Source organism: Crinia signifera, chromosome 2, assembly GCF_055691185.1.
Source record: "Crinia signifera chromosome 2, ASM5569118v1, whole genome shotgun sequence".
In the NCBI taxonomy this organism is placed as follows: Eukaryota; Metazoa; Chordata; class Amphibia; order Anura; family Myobatrachidae; genus Crinia; species Crinia signifera.
In genome coordinates, this window is record NC_139218.1 from 291,604,560 (window position 1) to 291,625,433 (window position 20,874).

A 20,874-nucleotide genomic window follows, 5' to 3' on the forward strand; every position below is an offset into this window, starting at 1 on the left:
CATTAACTATTTATCTCTTATTCTGTGCAATCTAAATGTCAGCCCAGTCTAAATCACTGGAAGCTCATGCTGTATCTATCACATTCTCTACATTTGAGGTCCATGATATCAGCCTCTTCAATCTATTCATTTACAGTCCCCTTGATATTTCCTACACATTCTCTACATCTTTGGTTTCAATATTTGCTCTCTTCAGACATTCTCTCCATTAAGGACCTACTACTCCCCAATATTCCCTCTATTATCTTAGATGACTTGAGCATCCCAAATGACATCCCACAAAACTTTCTGCCTCTAAACACTAGTTTGAGTGGACCTCTGCACCCACCATGAAAAAATTACTGTTGGATTAGCTGCTGCAGCAGCCAGTGAAGGTCTCCAACTATCCAGCTTCCCTACCCAACCACAGCAGAGAAGAAACTGCTGCATAAAGCACATCAAGTCTCCAACCATTCACTTTCCCATCCCAACTACAGCAGGGCAGAAGCTGCTGCAGCAGCCAGAGCAGATCTCTAGCTTTCCACCTTCCCTTCCCAGCTACAGCAGAGCAGAAAGAAGAAGGATTTGTGTACCTGTGCCAGCTGTGAAATAATATAATGAACGGTTTTTTCTAAATATAAAGGTTTATGTTTATAAAAATTATATTAATAAAAATTCATAATTAAAAAATCCCATAAATATATATTAATCAAATTGTGTGGAGCATATTAACACTGGATGTCAAATATAGTTGATTCAGGACTAAGGCTCCAGTCTTTGTTAAAGTGGCAGATGAATAACCAGGTGGCCAATGGTCCAAATGGAGTAGGTGGATGTGTTAGAATCATGGGTCTTCAACCTGTGGCCCTCCAGATGTTGTGAAACTACATGTTCCAACATGCATTGCCACATTTTTTCCTATAAGAGCATGCCAAAACTGTCAGGGCATGCTGGGACATGTAGTTCCACAACATCTGGAGGGCCACAGGTTGAAGACCTGTGTGTTAGATGATCCAGTGATCCACAGTCCCAGATGGGCATATAAAGGCGTACTGTACCTGGATGAACAAGCAGTTCTGTGTAATCACCTCAGATCAGCCTCCGGATAAAAGTTGGTAGTTAGGTAGGAGCAGTCCAATATATGATAATCCTGGATGGAGAATGTCCAGTGTGGTCATAAAGTGGTAAATGCTCTAGATTACAGCTCAACGCTTTTCCCTAGAGTAGTACCCCCAGCTTCTTCTTTTTCACTTGCTCCTGAAGAAGCTGGAGGTACTACTCCATGTCCAGGTATCTAAAAAAAAATACACATTGAAAGAACATGGCAAGGTCTCAAAGTCTCTAGATTAGATGATCATTGGTAGTCCTTGCAACCATTTTGTTCATATGCCACAAAAATACTTTCAATATTATTGGTCAGTTAATGGCTCAGAATCAAATCTGTACTCTGTGGGAATTCAAACATCATTGATCATAAGGGACCTAATTTGAAGCAGATGCTTATATGCCTTGTGGTTATTTTCTTTTAACCCTGGTATTGGGTATCCACTGAATTTGCAGCTTGTTGTTAGTTTCTTTTAACCCCGGTTTTGGGTATCCACTGAATTTGCAGCTCGTAGTAAAGCATTTTGCTCCCTCTTAGTATTCTGATTTGGCTGGTGGAGGTGGCATCACTCCCAATAGGTTGCGCTGTAAAGTAGGAAGTGGGTCCTCTGGTGGGGTCAAACAAGAAAGCTATCCCAGGTCCCGAAGAGGGGGCCCAAAGTATTGCTAGGGGTCCTACTGCACTTCTATCATCTGTCAGTGGAGCACAGCACATACAGCGCTACCCAGAATTGCAAGATTCAGGGAGCATTGGCAGCACCCTGTGAGCCTGCAACCACTGGCAACAAGCATGTAAACCCTGGCACTGAGCATAGAAATACATTACAATCAGCATGTAACCCCTGGCAATGAGCAAGAAACCCCTGGCAATTAGCATATAGTTAAAAATATATAATTAATGTACTGTATGGGTGAGGGCACCAGAATTTTATCTAGCAGGGGGGCGCTACATTTCTAGTTACACCACTGCCTAGTGTCCAGCATATCCCATATGCAAAATGGAGATGAATAATTTATAACAACTTTATACAGTATATTGCTCCATAGGCTTGGAAAAAGTAATTATTGCATAATATATGTAAACCCAGTGCTGGCAGTAACGACAGATTTCATATTAATAGATGCATGTGTACTAAGTGATTGTGGCCACCAGCTTATAACATTTGGCTGATTATTTGCATAGACAGTTGCAAATACACAGATGGATCACAGCCAGAAGATATATCGCTGATCAACACTTTTAGACATTACAAAAAGGAACACTGTCAGGTTTAGCTCACTCAATACAGTTATTATAATACTCATAGATAAAAAAAATTAACCACAATAAGTTTTAATTGTTTACTTTTTCTTTCAGCGCACCACATAATGTGCAAGCTACTACTAAGGTATTCCTTGGATTCTCAATTTTCCTTTCTTACAGTTTGATAAGATGTGAGCAATCGATTAACTGCTCTTTCAGTGACCATCGTAAATACTTTCTGCTCTTGTTAGTGATAATTTATTTTTCCCTTGTAATGGAATGATCATTGAAATTATCATTTAAATGAATGGCTTTAAATGGAGCACAAAGCAGTTCCATTTACCATAGAAAGGTTCTACATTCACATAGGGTCTGATTCAGGGTTTAATGTAATTCAGTTTAATTGTGTGTAACTATACATTTTGGTACCCTGTGACAAAATGGCAATTGGAATCCACCACCCTATACTCAAAATAGGGAAAGTGCACATCCCCAAAATATAGGGACGTGGCTTTATGGGAGTGGGGCATGGCCATATACTGTATTAGTACCAATTCACACAGTAGTGTCCGTTATTCACATTACACCACACAGTGGGCCTTATTCTAGTTCACTCTTTCTGACAAAATCCTTCTTAGATGGACAAACCCAGGTACTCTGCAGGTTTGATGTAACATGTGCAGAGAGAATTCGATTTGGGTGGGGTTTAACTTCAAAGTGAAATCTATATTGCAGTGTAAAAATAAAGCAGCCAGTATTTACCCTGTACAGAAACAAAACAATTCACCCAAATCTAATTCTCTCTGCACAAGTAACATCTGCCCCCCCCCCCCCCTGCAGTGCACATGGTTTTGTCCATCTAAGAAGGATTTTGTCAGAAATAGTGAACTAGAATAAGGCCCAGTGTCACTTGCACACATCCTCTGCAGCAGCACACAGTGTCACACTACAAAGCAGCTGCACAAACAGGGTACTGACTTCATGCATCCTCCCCCAGCAGGCTTTGGCATGCATTTTCCCTGACATTCACATACTAACACTCCCATTAAACTGCTGTTTATCACCCCTAGACACCTACATCCTCTCACTCACCTGGGGAACAGACTGCGAATAAATAAAGCAGCAGGACTTTATCGCTGGATCCACGCCAAGGAGCTTGTAAGTTTAATTTCCTTTTACAGGTACCCCTTATGGAACTACTACTGGAGAAGGATACTGATACCTACTTGTCAGTATACTGTAGGTAATTATCGCTATGTATGGGATGTGTGTAATAAAGTTATAATTTTCGTGATGTGTATATTTATTTGTCTATTGGTTCTGCTGTGGAACTAAGAGTCCCAGCATGCCCATGAATGGTTCTTCTTTATTTTACATAATGGCTCTCAACCCATTGCCCACTGCACCGGGGCACAGGGCACAGCTCTAGGCTTCAGTCCGTTCATGGTTAATCCTGGAGGGGAGGTCCCCTTTATTGATTTTTAAACTTATTTATTTATTTCAATTATTTTTTACACTGTAGCCTGCATGTATCGGACTGATCCGGCGGCGGATGGATGGAGGGAAGGACGGGCAGCAGCAGCAGGTTGAAGGGATGGGCGGTGGCGGCAGATGGAGGGGGGACGGGCGGGAAGCTGCAGAGTGGTCGAGCCACCCGGCCCCCATGAGGGAGAATAGCCGTGGCCTTCGGGAACCCGAGTGTCGGAGTTTTCCCTGTCGGGATCCCAACGTCGGGTAAATGACTGCCGGGATCCCAACTGTCGGGACCCCGTCCGGCACCCATTAAGTCTACTTCTAAAAGTTCTACAGCCTGATTGAGATTTGTATGCAATGCCGATATTCACACAGCTGAGCAATTATCAATACGCATTAAGGTATTATTGAAGTTGCATGCAATCAGCTGCAAAAACATATGCTCCCAATATGCCCCGACAGCCCCAAATATGCCCCCACAGTGCCAGGTAGTGTCAGGTATGTTCCCACAGTGTCAGGTATGCCCCCAGTGTCAGGTATGCCCCCATAGTGTCAGGTATGACCCCACAGTGTCAGGTATGACCCCACAGTGTCAGGTATGCCCCCACAGTGGTATGCCCCCCACAGTGTCAGGTATGCCCCCAGTGTCAGGTATGCCCCCACAGTGGTATGCCCCACAGTGGTATGCCCCAGTGTCAGGTATGCCCCCACAGTGTCAGGTATGACCCTAGTGTCAGGCATGCCCCCACAGTGGTATGTCACCACAGTGTCAGGTATGCCCCCACAGTGGTATGCCCCCACAGTGTCAGGTATGCCCCCAGTGTCAGGTATGCCCCCACAGTGTCAGGTATGCCCCCAGTGTCAGGTATGCCCCCACAGTGTCTGGTATGCCCCCACAGTGCCTGAAACAATAATGCCCCCGATGTGCCATAATTTCCCAGCAGCAGCACAACACACCATTGTTGTCGCTGCTGCCAGGGAGAGGAGAGTCCGGTGTCCCTGCTGGATTCTGCCGCTGCTGTAGGAGAGCACAGCACATCACGCATCACTCCTTTCCCTCACTGTGTCACTGTGACTGGGCCATCAGCCAATCAGAGCTCGCGGGCTGGCTCCGGATTGGCTGCCGGCCCAAGAGCTCTGATTGGCTGAAAGTCCAGTATCGGTGACATGAGGGGAAGGAGAGATGTGCAATACACTCTCCTCCTCTCAGGATGGAAGCGACGGCGGATGAATGGAGGGAGGGATGGGCAGTGGCAGCGGATGAAAGGACGGGTGGAGGTGGCAGATAGAGGGACGAGGGGTCGGGCGGCTGCAGAGTGGTCCAGTGACCCCGATCGCCACCGCAAGCTACCACTGGCTCGCGAGCGACGGGTTGGTGACCACTGGTCTAGTGCATATAGGTATCTGTTTTATATATCTGTACTGTCACTGTTTACTTGTTCCTACCCTGGCTGTTGCAAAGCAATCCAAATCGAATTCCTAGTATACGCAAGTATACTTGGCCAATAAAGCTGATTCTGATTCTGATTCTAGCAAATACAACTCATGGTATTCCATAATATACTTTACTATATTTTAATAGCATGGCCTCTTTAATAAGGTGATTGTTGATGTCATTATTAATGTTAATAGAATGTTATATAGTACTAGTGATCAATTATATTATAATGCTTGGGTTATCGAAGTTGAGGAAAGGTGATGGCTAATAATTCAATCAGTATTGATTGGTACTGTAGCTGCACAGTGTTCTTGTTTGCTGTGCAGTAATGTAGCACATGAGATCAATATGGATGTTGGTGCTTATATATAAACGTATACTTTTTTATAGTGGTGTAATTGTTTTGTTTTCAGCAAATACTTAACAACAATCAAAAATGTAAAATGTGTGCATTTTAACTTGACCAAGAATTGTCAACCCCTAAATAAATTAATTCTATATTCTAAAGTATAAGATCTAAGTTGTACAAATACTTTATAAAGGACGGCCTCTAATTTGCCTACTAGTATCAGGTATAGATGCAAAATGTATCTAATGTTTTTTAATCCGATTTGCTTAAATACAGACTTTAAATTTTTACTTTTGTGTGTTTACAAGTAAGTCACCCAGTTTTGCAGCATTTCATGCATAATAAAAAAATATTGGCTATTTGTCACGTTTGTTAATGTTATCCCTTTCTCCATATTATTTATACCAACTTCTATGTTATTTTACAAGGCTTGCAGAAAACTGTTGTATTACAATCTATTTTAAATCCATTTGTATTGGACACTGCAAAACTAGAAACATCAATCAATTGTTTTTACTGCTACTAGTAACCATCTTTAAAAAAAACGGAATACCTTAATAATAGAAATTCTAGTATAGAAATCTATATGTGCATACAGTTTTTTTTATTATTATACTCTTATACAATGAATAAACAATGGCATTTGGGAAATCACATTTGTATAAAATATTTTATTAATCTTTTAAATGATCCTCCATTCACAAGTACTGTACAATATATATATATATATATATATATATATATATATATATATATATATATATATATATATATATATACTGTATATATATATATATTTTTTTTTTTTTCAATAGTGGTGAGGCACCAATATGTAGATATACAGTCCTTATGAAATCATCCAATTTCAATAAAATGTCAAATAATTTATTTAAATGGTTGTTTTTATTTGATCCATCGATGAGTAGTCACAAAACAAGAATATGACAGATGGCCCAACGCGCTTCGTCTTTGAAAAGACTTCATCAGCGGAACAACAGTATAATCTTATAGATGATATAGGATTTCCTATTATCATAAAAGTGGTCCTGTGTGGTCCATATTGTAAATCCAAGAGTTTTTTATTCTTTCACAAAAGCTGGCCATACCTATGGGAGCCCTCTAGAGTGGCTCAGTATTACTGTATCTATCTTCTGGTGAAAAAGGTTTCCATCTTTACATCGGTGATTTCACTAACCTAAAAGCTTCATTACAGGTATTTGCAAATGCAGACTAACACAAGTAACATAAAATTGATTAGCTAATACTTAAACAGTAATTCTACATCAAATAAAAAATGATGGAAACCTTTCAAGGACAGTGATCAGCCATGATTAAACCTCCTTCATAGTTACCTTCAGCCCCCCGTGCTTGCTTGTTCTTCCTCAACTGCCTGCCTCCTCCTTCTCTACCTCTGATATTTAAACCTTAATCACATTAATTAATTACTCATAAGCATTGAGTCTTATTGGAAAGCTCTGCTTTCAATCATGATGTCATAATTAACCCAACACCCAACTTCCTTGTTACTAGGCAAAGATTCAGTGGCCTTGGAGACTACGCATGTGTGGCCGGTTCCCATATTATTAAGTTTGTGGAGACTAGCTCTCTTTCCTTGCTCAAATATACTGTCAACATCACATTCTTAAGCTTCTAAAACCAAAAACAATTCTCTATAAGAAATCACTTTTACAGCACTGTTCTGTGTCTTCAGCCATTTTATAATATTTTTATGCAAGTCATGATGGCCAAAATGGTTGCTGCTTCTAACAAACATCTGCTGCGTAGCACAAAGGGTAGGCCTCATACGCCGTGGCTAGTACCTTGTGCAACAAGCTAATGCCACCTGCAGCAATAAATAACAGTATTTGAGAAAACAGAGTATAACAAAAGCATGGAAATATTGATGCGTTATTTCTGTTTTAACACCAGTCAGAGGGTTAATGCTTTGGCTGGGGGAACTTGTATAAAATGTGGCTGTGGCATTACCCTGCTGGCTGATTGGGCCTGGTGCTGGTTCATAAAATACGGGGGACCCCTAGTCATTTTGTCCCCCTTATTTTGGGAACCAGGACCGGCTCTTTGAGCAGCTGACCACAATACAATCCACTCCTCTAGTCATTAGTGATTAATAACACTCTTTTCGCAGGTTCAATTGGAACCACTAAGACAGGTAAAGGGCAACAATGAAGTAATAACACTTAACATGATGTAAGGGTTAATCTAAAGTGCAAGTAATGTGTTTAATTATCAATTAGGAAGTAATTGATTACATTTAAAAATAATCTATGTGTTATGAGGTTGGCTAATTGGATAAGTGTGTCATGTTGCAGAAGCATGACTTCTGAATAGATTAGTGAGGTTTGCGGAAATACACCAACTCGGTGCGTACGGTCAGCTTCCCGTCCGTTCGGACGCAGTAACACCGTGCAGAATCTTTGTGTTCCCACCGCACACGCATGTTTGGATGCAGTCCAAAGACACTCCCTCTTCTTAGCGAGTCTGTTCGAAGGGATGCGGATGACCTGTGGGCGTGTGTTCTTAGAATGTCCGCCGTGCGTGGCGTTCGGTTATTTCCAAAAGAAATCGGAATGGACCGCAATAACCAGAATAAGGCCCAGTATGTAGGTAGAATCCTTGCTTTCCATCACAGGGTCTGAAGATCTCCTCCACCCTTCCAGATCTATCACCAACTCTGGATGTTTGCCCAAATGTCCACTTATTCTAATGAGTGAAAACTGGATGTCATATGGCTCGATCATTCTCCAGTTTTGGGCATCACTACTGGGAATTTGACAAGCCAGTCTAGGCTCTTCTATATCTGTTGGAAAACAGCACTTCTTATCGGATTAGTCAGCTAGCCTCCATTTTGTACTTGATACACTGCTTTTACTTAGAAGCACCCTCATTTACAGTACTCTGCGCCTAAGTCAGACTTGATAAAAAAGCATTTTTTTCCTCTAATGGACAATCCTATGTTGCACTGCAGGTGGGGCAAATATAACATGTGCATTTCGATTTTGGTGATGTTTCTGTGCAAGGTTATTAATGGCTGCTTTATTTTAACACTGCAATTTAGATTAAGTTTGAACACCCTCTCCTATCTAGAGCTAAATCTCTCTGCATATGTTACATCTGCCCCACCTACAGTGCAACATGGTTTTGCACATTAGAGAAAAAAAATGCTTTTTGATCAAGTCTGCATTAGGCCCATTATTCTGCAATCAACTCCTTGTATCTCATTTTCTCTTACCCACTCAATTTGGTCCTGGACTACTTGCAGTGGCAAACGCAGGATTTTTAGAGGGGGGTTTCCAAATGTAATCCAAAACCTCCCACTCTGCAGTCCATTGGAGTAAGTACGGGAGTCTGGGCGATCATTAATAGCCCCGAAAATTGGTCTTTTTATACAATGGATACTGTATGGATACAGTATTAATATTTATCAGTAGATGGTCAGTAGAGGGTATAGGATTCAGTATTGAATCCCGGCGGTCGGGATCCCGGCGTTCAGAATCCCGACGCCGGAATCCCGACAGCCGAAATGCCGACAAGGGGGGGACGTGGATCGCCCCCCCTTGCGGGCTCGCTGCGCTCGCCACGCAGCGGGCCCGGTGCCTCGCTACGCTCGGCACACTAATTTATTCTCCCTCTAGGGGTGTCGTGGACACCCCAGGAGGGAGAAAGTGTCGGCATTTCGGCGGTCGGGATTCCGGCGTCGGGATTCTGAACGCCGGGATCCCGACCGCCGGGATGGTAACTGCATCCCGAGGGTATAGGCTGTTTCAAACATTTAAATAAGATAAGTGGTCAGAAAAAGGTTAAACATATCATAATATCTAAATACACAAACATAATTAAACATTTACAGCATTTTCTAAGCTCACAATCATCTCCCACTTCATGGTAAAGCTCCTGCCCCTTCCTCCTGGCAGCTACTCTCTGGTCCATTGCAATTTTTGAGGGCTCAGATCCACACATAGGGCCTTATTCAGATATGAGTTCAGTACAAATTTGTTTGGAAAATGGGCAAAACCAGGTGCACTGCAGGTGGGGCGGATGTAACATGTATAGAGAGAGTTAGATTTGTGTGAGTTATTTTGTTTCTTTGCAGGGTAAATACTGGCTGCATTATTTTTACACTGCAATTTAGATTTCAGTTTCAACACACCACACCCAAATTTAACTCTCTCTATACATGTTACATCTGCCCATCAGTGCACATGGTTTTGCCCATTTTACAAACAAATTTGTACTGAGCTCATATCTGAATAAGGCCCATACAGTAAATGTGGTAGAAGAAGCTGGTACACTAGGTATGTACAGCAGCTCTGCTCTGTCCCTTACATTGCATGATGTGGTGGCAGCTCTATTGATCATATTATATACCAGTGCTATTGTTGTCATAATTTAACCCCTTCCCGACATTTGACGTACATGTACGTCATGGTCGGGAAGTACTTCCCGACATTTGACGTACATGTACGTCATGACTTCTAACTGTCACTGCGTCTAGAGACGCAGTGACAGTTAGGTGATGTCTGCTGTCCCTGACAGCAGACATCCCCCCTCGCCGCCCAGGGGGGGCAGGGGTGCCCCCCCCGGTCGGCGATCGCTGTGATTGGCTGTTCAAATCTGAACAGCCATTCACAGCGTTTCCTGTGTTACCGGCGGCTAAGCCGCTCGGTAACACAGGGATCGGTGGTGATCGGTGCTGTCAGGTACAGCACCGATCACCACCGATGTGCAGCCCACCCCTCGCACCCGCCGGGCACTCACCCGGCAGCAGCAGCGGCTCCAACGGCTCCCCCGGAGTGTCTGGAGCGCACGCAGCGCTGCCCTCCTCCCCCCTCCCCCCCGCAGCAGCAGCAGCAGCATCAAGCTGCTGAAAAAGGTGTACAATAAAATATATGCACTGAAAATATATGTATATATATATATATATATATATATATATACATACACACACACATATATATATATATATATATATGTGTGTGTGTATATATATGTATATATATAAATATATATATACATATATACACACATATATATATATATATATATATATGTGTGTGTGTGTGTGTGTGTATATACCCCACCGATCGCCAGCCCCCCCCCCCCCTCCCACCCGGCAGCCCCCCTCCCTCCCACCCACCCGGCTGCCGCAGCGCCAGCACCCCTCCCACCCCCCCGCCAGCCGCAGCGCCAGCCCCCCTCCCAAAGCTGGTGACTAAAATGGGGTCACTTGTGGGGGGGTTCCACTGTATTGGTGCTTCGGGGGTCTTGCTAATGCGACATAGCACCCACCATTCATTCCGCCACCAAAAATCACTCCTTCCCTTCTGAGTCCTGCCATGCACCCAACTGGTATTTTTTGGTCACACGTGAGGCATTGCCGTACTCGGGAGAAATTGGGGCACAGATTTTGGGGTGCTTTGTCTCCTTCATTCCTTGTGAAAATAAAAAATTTTGAGCCAGAACTGCATTTTTGTGTAAAAAATTACATTTTTTTACACAAAAATGCAGATCTGGCTCAAAATTTTTCATTTTCACAAGGAATGAAGGAGACAAAGCACCCCAAAATCTGTGCCCCAATTTCTCCCGAGTACGGCAATGCCTCATGTGTGACCAAAAAATACCAGTTGGGTGCATGGCAGGACTCAGAAGGGAAGGAGTGATTTTTGGATTTTGCAGCACAGATTCTGGTTGAATGACCCCCGAAACACCCATACAGTGGAACCCCCCCACAAGTGACCCCATTTTGCAAACTACACCCTTCAGGGAATTCATCAAGGGGTATAGTGTACATTTCAAACCCCCCGGGGTTTCACCAATTTTGATACAACTGAGCTGTGAAAATGAAAAATTAATTTTTTTTATTTTCACTGCCCAGTTGTACCACAATTGGTGAAACCCCTGGGGGTTTGAAATGTACACTATACCCCTAGATGAATTCCCTGAAGGGTGTAGTTTGCAAAATGGGGTCACTTGTGGGGGGGTTCCTAACTTTTAGCATCTTATGGTGCCTAGAAACCTACATGGTGCCTAAAAAATAATCTCATAAAAAGGAGGCTCCAAAATCAAGTAGGTGCTCCTTCTATTATGAAGCCTGTGGTTTGGTCACCGTGCACACTAGGGCCACATATAGGATATTTATGAAAACAAAAGAATTGGGGGAATCAATTTTTAGTCACATTTCTCTAGTAAAATCTACTGTATTCGTTAGAAAAATGTATTAAAATTGAAACTCTGCAAAAAAAATGAAATTTTGAAATTTCACCTACACTTTGTTTTAATTCCTGTGAAACACCTAAAGGGTTAACAAACTTCCAAAATGCTGTTTTGAATACTGTGAGGGGTGCAGTTTTTGAAATGGCATCATTTATGGGGGTGTCTCACATACAAGTCCCTCAAAGTCACATCAGAACTGAACTGGTCCCTAAAAAAATCAGTGTTTGAAATTTTCTTGAAAATTTGAGAATTTGCTATTCATATTTTACGCCTCCTAGTGTCCAAAAAAATGAAAAGGAAGTTGAAATAATGATGGCAACATAAAGTAGACATATGGTCTATGTTAGTTATTAACTATTTTGAGTGGTATGATTATTTGTCTCACAAGCAGAAAATTTAACATTTTGCAAATCGCTAAATTTTCCATTTTTTCACGACATTTTGGTATTTTTCACAAAAAAACACAGACTGTATCGACCCAAATTTACCACTAATTTGAAGTACAATGTGTCACGAAAAAACAATCTCAAAATCACTGGGATAAGTAAAAGCAAAAAAAAGTTATCCCCACTTAAGTGAGACATGTCAGATTTGAAAAAAATGGCTCTGTCAGGAACGCAAAAACTAGCTCTGTCAGGAAGGGGTTAAGGCACTTGCCAAGAGTAGGGGTGTTTTCTGGGCAACCAGAAAGCCCCCTGCGTTTGCCTATGACTTGTAATGTATTCTAGTACATGGGCAGTTTACAGTCTGAAAGGTTCCGTTGACATGCTGTAGCTAAGGATGTAACACAAATAACATTGATAGCTGTATCACACATATAACAAGTAAATAAATTATAGAAACCCCTCACATTAATCAAGGAATAAAAAAATATTGGGAAAACTGAATACATTTGTTTTTTACTTGAACTCCTTGCTCACTGATTGCCATGAAGTAAAATGATGGGATACTAATATAGAATAGAATAGAATAGAATCAACTTTATTGGCCATGTGTGCTTGCGCACACTAGGAATTTTTTGTGGATTACAGTGCAGCATCAAGCAGGGATGAAATGGGGGGGGGGACGGGGACACACATTACATGCATTCCATTGAGACATTTTACACGTTCCATTGAGACATTAAACGCATTACATTGAGAGCATTAAAACATCACTTGCGGGGATCACATGCCTGCCAAGCTGCACAGCGCCTAGGCAGCCATCAGCGGCGCCACTGGTCGTTGCAGCAGCCAGGTAGGTAGCAATATAAGCAGGACAGTACATTTATCACATAAGGGACATGAACCCACCGAGCTGTACAGCGCCTAGGCAGCCATCGGCGGCGCCACTGGTCGTTGCGGCAGCCAGGTAGGTAGCAATATAAGCAGGGACAGTACATTTATCACACAGGGAACGCATACCCGCCAAGCTGCACAGCGCCTAGGCAGCCATCAGCGGCGCCACTGGTCATTGCAGCAGCCAGGTAGGTAGCAATATAAGCAGGGACAGTACAGTTATCACACAGGGAACACATACCTGCCAAGCTGCGCAGCGCCTAGGCAGCCATCAGCGGCGCCACTGGTCGCTGCAGCAGCCAGGTAGGTAGCAATATAAGCAGGGACAGTACAGTTAAGCAGGGACAGTACAGTTAACACATGATACATTTGCACAGTTCCTAGGCAGCCATTTGCGTCGCCATCTTGAATCTTCCTGTGGGAGAGCCGTGGGTGGTGGTGGTGGTGGGGGGAGGGGGCAAAGTCAGTGAGGCCGGGGGAGAGTCAGTGGAAGTGGAGGTGGGGGGGAGGGTGCGGAACTGCCACAGAGTTTACCCGGGGCTGGTGCGGCCTGTTGGGGGGGATCCTACCGGCCAATGGGTGAATTGCCGGGGGTCCCCTTGGCTGATCTGCCTCCTGTCCTAGCTGGCGGGGGGGATGGGTTCCTTCTCACCGGGTCTGCTGGTCTTCTTTTGCCCGGCACTGCGTCCATAGGGCAGTGGAGGTGGTCCTAGGGTGGTCAGTGGGCTGGGGGAGAGTCAAAAGGGCCAGGGGGGTGCCGATGCGTTCACCCGGAGCTGGTGCAGCCCGCAGGCCGGAAATACAATGCACGGCCGGGGTGGGGGGGGTGATCCTGCCAGCCTCTGTGTGTCATGCCGGGGAACCCATGGCCAATGTGCCTCCTGTCCTGGCCAGGGGGCAGGGGGTCGCCGAGTGAGCTGGTCCTCTTACTCTCACTGCGACCTGACCTAACCTGTGCCGGGCCCTCCACTGGAGGTGATCAATGGTGCTGCCGGGGGTGCTGGATGGTGCTGCCGGGGGTGCTGAGCTGATCTACTACTGGGGGCTGCAGCGCTGCCCGGGGGTGCTGGATGGTGCTCGGTTGATCTACTGCCGGGGGCTGCAGCGCTGCCCACCTCCGGCCGGGTGATGCTGCGTCCCGCGCTCGGCACTCCTCTCAGCCTCCTCCTGCCGATCGACGCTTCGGAGCTCATCTCGCTTGCCTCCTTCCTGTCTTCTTTCTACGCCAGCCTCCTCTGCCTTCTTCTTCCCTCCCTGTTGAGCCGCCACGATGCTCCGGAGGCCGGGGTGGTGGAGCTCCGTGGATGGGAGCACGGAGCTCCACATGCATGCGACCACCCCGGGCCTCCACCGGAAGTAATTAATGTTTATCAATTAATCGTTTTACATCATGTAGCAAAATATTAGGAGCATTAGTGAATTAATAGTAAAATATATAAGGATGATCATCCATGTAATGTGAATGAATGTTTAGGAAGATGCTGCGCCAGGAGCTGTGTGCTTTGTCATCCAAGGTCCCTTGTTGCCTGTGCCTATTGCTGAATCAGCCTTTTCACTGACTGCTAGATTACTACACTTTCAGCTGTCCACTGTGCCTGATAGAGATAGTCTACAGTGTCTGCGTCTGTGTCTGTGTGTGTAATTTCATTTTGAATGTACGTTTCACACCATAATGTTATTCCAATTACTCAAATATTATGTGAAATAAAATGCAATCATTTCTGTCATTTATGAAACTAGTTTAGAAATTGTATTAATAATGAATGTAATATAAATATAGTTCTGTGCTTATCCCAGATGGAGTGGAATTTTAATTGATGATTAAACTATTTAATGCAATTTATAATTTTCTTTTTCTTATTTTTTTTTTTTTTATATAATGACCATAAACCATGTTTTGCCCATGGTTTACAATGCATCTTATGCTGCAGACAACCATAGTGTGCATTTTGTACAGTATAATGTTTTGTCATGCCAAGTTTGTACAATATACAATACAGTATGGTACACACAGGTAGAAGAAGCTACGTTCCAATTATTATTATATTGCTATCATATTATATTATTATGTAATTATATTATTAGATTAATTATTATTTTTATTGTATATATCTGGTATAGCTTTTTAAATATGCTGTCTATGGATTTGAGTGCACATAGGCAGCACTCTTATCACCCTTTACCCAAAGTGCACTTAGCTTTTGCTTGCAAGCCGGTTCCTCCTTCCCTGTTATCTTCCCAGCTACATCTATGGGAGCATGGTGCTGTGCACTGAAAGAAAAGACTCCTTGCCAGAGTTTTTACTTTCTTGCGTGCTTGTAACATGAGCCTAATTCAGACCTGGTCGCAGGACAATTTTGTTATCAAAATGGGCACATGGTTTTGCCCATTTTGAGAACAAATTTGTCGTGCAGTCAAGTCTGAATTAGGCCCCATGTTATTGATTATCAGTGGGAAGATGATGCAATGGAGGAGGAGGGACCAACTTTCCAGTAAGATGGGACTGACAGGGGGAGGGGGAACCCTTCTCAGAGGAGTAACTTACTGCATGTGGACCCCTTAAGGATTTTTTTTTAATTTAGCCAAAAAAGTATTTACCCATAGCTAATTCAAAATAATACTTTTCTCAAATATGAGAAAAAAAGACAAAGTAGCGCTAATGACAAAATTGGTTATAATGATGATATTAATGATAATAATAATAATAATAATAAGAAGAAGAAGAAGAAGAAGAAGAAGAAGAAGAAGATTATCATTAAATTAATGATTATATTGGATACACTTTACTTTAACATGCATTTAATATGATACAAAAACACACACACACACACATACAAACATCGTTCAACAACATGGCATTTTCAGCAAATATTTTGAACATCTCTCACAGAGACATTTGTACTCAAGAGGGACCCTGACAAAGGTATCCTACTGTAGAACTGAAGAACAGTACCTTACAGCAGAAGAATATTCCTGGGCATTTGATGATCAATGTCTCTTTGATTGTAATGAAATAGCCTTAAACATTCTGGTAGGAGACTCGCAATACCTATAGGGAATTTATTGTAATTTATGAATGTGATGTTTTAATCTGTGTTAGTGTTATCAGACACTATAGTTTTTTGATGGTTATTTAAGATAATGAGATACGGAATACTCCAATTATCTTTTTATTTTTACTCTTTCTTTTGGAGCTTGTTCATAGTGAATATTGCTGAGCAGGAACACATCCAAGTAACATATAAAAAATTCTTTGTGATCCTGTAATGATTTCAGAAATCATGGAGAGATATTATAAACTATACAAAAACAATGGGGATTTCCAAGTCTCTGGCGCAAAAGTTTGAATGAAGTGAGTCTGAAGTTCTGCTATCTTCAGATGTCTTCCCACTCTCTCAAAATATTTTCAGTTGTGTGTGTTTGGAAAAGAAGACAAAAAGGATCAAAAGTTACATTCACTATATCCCAAAGAAAATGATGTGTAATAGATGGATATAAATGGATGGGCGTACCCCCACTCACGGTAAGTAGCGAGGTGTACAGGCACGTAGCAGTTTCTTTTCTTTTTCTCTCTTGTCTCCTTTTCGTATATCTTCTCCTCTGTGATTAATTTTCTCTTTGGTGTTTCTCCGTGAAAAAAGTGGAAGTAAAAACTGTGGGTTAGCGATTCAATCTAACAGGTTTTTCTTTGAAGACACCCCATGTGCATCAGGTATAAGGAATAGTGATGATCAGTGGTGGTCGTACCTTACTCACCCAAGGATAGAGCAAGATACATATGTAAAGGTATCTTTTTTAGATGTCGTCGTGTCAATCAAGAAAGTAAAATTTTGTGCGTACCGCACTTACGTGAGAAGAAGCTGGGTATATACCCGTAGCGTGTTCTTTTCTTGTGTATGGTTATGTCTCACCCTGAGACCAGATTTCCTCAAGTGAAGGTGTTGAAAGGGATAAAAATATTTTTATATTAGTGAATGCGTATTTATTTAGTGTTTTGTATTTTTTTACATTAAAGGTAAGAATAAGTCATCTGTGCCTTTTAATAATTAGAGGTGAAGATGGAGGTACTAAGGGCGTACCGTGACTCACACTTTGATGTGTGGGGAAACACCCATAAAGATTTCTTTTACAGAGAATAACTGCCTCCACCACGTATTGTGCTCATGAATCCTGATATATACCCAAAATTCTTTAGTCCAAAGGGTAGAGAAAATGCGTACCAAAACTTACAGGAATGTAAGCTTTCACCGCCTATAACAGTTTCTTTAGCCTTAGACTATTTCCTTTATAAGGAACGACTGCCTCCACCACGTGTTGTGCTCATAAATCTTAAATGGTATATACCCAAGTTTACTCCATAAGGTAGAGAATATGCGTACCAAAACTTACAGAGGTGTAAGCTTTCACCGCTTATAACGGTTTCTTTGCTTTAAATAGTGGTCGGTTAGGGACCGGTATCCTATTTTCTCCTAACAATGGAAAGATCATAACAATATCCACAAGACAAGGTCCTCATAACAATGTCCACAAGAAGACCGATCGTGTTGGAGCCAAGGAAAAGATTTAAAAATTGCCTTTATTACACCTTAGAAAAAATCAATAAAATGTCCTCCATCCCAACAATGGAAAGATCATCACAATATCCACAAGAAGATCCACAAAAAATTCACAATAAAATCCAAAAAATAAAAAAAAAATAAAAAAATAAAATGAAAAATAAAAAAAAATGTTTAAAATACATACAAAATGTCCGGAAAAAAGTCAAGGATGGCTGCTCACTCTCCACAGAATAGTCGACGCGTTTCGGTGTATATGAACACCTTTTTCAAGACCTATCTGTGGAGTGTGAGCGTCCATCTATTTATACCTAGAGCAGCCAATCATGTTTGGACAGGAAGTGAAAATTATTTTGGCATACACTTCCTGTTCTACAGACTTACAATAAAACACGTTTTTAAAGTGCATAAATTGACAGACATTGATAATATAAAAAGCATTCAGTTCCCAAGGATCATTTATATACAAATTTTCAACATCTATATATTTCTTCCGACGGCCGTGTATGCGGTCGTCATGACAACCTGTGGGTCACTTCCGGGACCGGAGGAACGTATATTCGTATATGGACAGCGTGCACCAAAGAATATGTGTAAATAGATGTAGGGATCCTCCCTTCCTTGATCTATCGCTGCCGCCGGAGATCAGACTTGTTTAGAACTCTGGATTTAGGTAAGGGAGATCGCGTATGTACCTCTCCTGGCTTCCGGTAGTTGAGACGCAAACTACGGAAGCCTGGAAGGGTCAGATGGCTGAATCGCATGGTAGCTTCCGGTAATTGGACCGCAAATATGCGGAAGCTGACTGGATTAATCTCCTGGAGTGCCCGTTGTCATGACGACGCGTGAATCTATAACGGAACACAAACATATGTTATTACATGCTATACAAAAGGTGTTTAATACCCTCAAATTTAAACAACAGGAATACAGTCCTATTGAGGAACATAGACAAAGTAAGAAAAAACATGAAAGAAAAGAGAAATAATTAGACACTGCACTGCATATATGACAGCGTTATCCGAGCTGAAGTAGAAACCTATAGAAACCACTTCAGCTCGAAGTCGCTGTTCAGGCCTCCTGGTAACAATGTCTTACAATTATAAATAAGATTCATTTCTGATTTGGCCAGGGCAGAAGTATTGTCACTATGTCTAATGTTTTTATTCACTACTTTGAGGCCACAGAAAGATGTTATTTCAGTTGGGGAACAGTTATGCACTTTTTTAAAATGTGCTGATAGTGCATGGCACTCAAGGCCCTTTTTGATATTTCTGATGTGTTCACCCAATCTGATTTTTAGTGCCCGTGTAGTTCTTTACATTGCATGTAATGAAGTCCTTAATCTCCATTTTAAAGCCATTGATCTCATAATTAGTGATTTTATTTGTACCTGTGCCCTTGATGTTCTTGCATCCAATGCAACTACCACAGCGAAAAAATCCTTTTGACACAATTCTTGACATGGGTGGTTTATTCACATAATTGCTCCTTACTAGATTAGATCTAATGTTTGGGGCCTTGCGGTAAATGTGCTTTGGTGACTCTGGAATGATGTTTTTCAGTACAGGGTCACATAGCAAAACTTTCCAGTGCTTCCTGAAGATTTTTTCAATTTTTTTGTGTTCCGCAGTATATGTCGACACAAAGGCCAACGCAAAATTGTCATTTTTCCTTCTATCTTTATCATAGTTCCTTTGAGGCATATTTACTTTTATCTTTAGTGGCTCTATCTCTCCCTCTAATTTAGAGTCATCATAACCACAAGCCATAAAGTTCTTTTTCATTTCTTTCGCCTGCTCCAAAAATATTTTATCATCGGAGCAGTTTCTCCTCAAGCGTTGGAATTGGCCTTTAGGTATGGAATTAAGCCACTGTCCATGATGGCAGCTAGAGGAGGGAATATAGGTGCCTGAGTCAGTTGGCTTTCGTAAATTTTTATGTTTAAGTACTCCATCCTCTATATAGACCGTGATGTCGAGGAAATTGATGCTCTTATCATCAATCTCAAATGTCAATTTAATGTTACGGTTGTTAGCATTTAGGAGGTCACAGAACAAACCCAAAGTTTCCCTATCTCCCTCCCAAATGAAGAAAATATCGTCTATATACCTAGCGAAGGACACCAGATTCGCCCCAAACGGGTTATTTGCCCAGATGGTAGTCAATTCCCATGCCCCCATAAATAGATTGGCATAGCTTGGGGCGAATCTGGTGCCCATCGCTGTCCCTGTACGCTGAAAATAAAAATCGTCATTGAAGAGAAAAAAATTGTTTTGTAAAATGAATGCTATGCCGCTCAAAATAAATTCCTGAAGGCCCTGTGGTTTGTCAGATAAAGAGAGGAAATGTTTTGAGCTTTGTATGCCCACATCATGTTCTATTATGGTATATAATGAACCTACGTCGGCTGTAACGAGAAGGAAGTCATTTTTCCACGTAATTGAGTCAATCAGCTTGAGGAAATCACCAGTATCCTTAAGGTGGGATTTATTAAGGGAAACCAAGGGTTGGAGGTGATGGTCGACAAACATGGATAAATTACTAGTAATGGATTCCACCCCGGAAATTATAGGTCTCCCGGGGGGATCCACTAAGCTTTTGTGCACTTTAGGCAGGACATATATAACCGGAGTAATGGGTTTTTCATTCAGGAGGAATTTAGCTTCTCCTGGGGTTATAATATTCCTGCCCAGAGCTGTTTTTATAAGTTCTTCTAATTTTTGGAGGGTATTTGACGTAGGGTCTCCTCTTAATTTTTTATACGTCTGTTTGTCCTCCAGCTGTCTCATGATTTCAGCCTCATATTTTTCAACATCCATTAAAATGTACAAATCTTTGGCCTTACCCTATGTCAAAAATGAGGAATTTAAAGTACTCGAGCAAACCATCACGTCTAACGTAAGGAGAGCTGAGAGAATGATTATACAGAGGAAAGTAAAAAAATTTAAAAGGGATAAGGAAGAATCTATTAACAACCCAGAGGGTAATAAAACAAAGATGGTGAATAAAAATAGTCCAAAGGAGGCCAAACAAACTGTACAGGGACAAAGGAGGAATTATACTAGAAAAAACTATGAGCCATATAGGTATAGGGCTAACAACTATGGAGATAGACCATATGGAAATGACAGAGAACCTTTTAGGTATCAAAGGAATCAATCCCCACAACCGAGATACAATACGTATGATCGAAGAGATAATACTCATACACCTCATTGGAA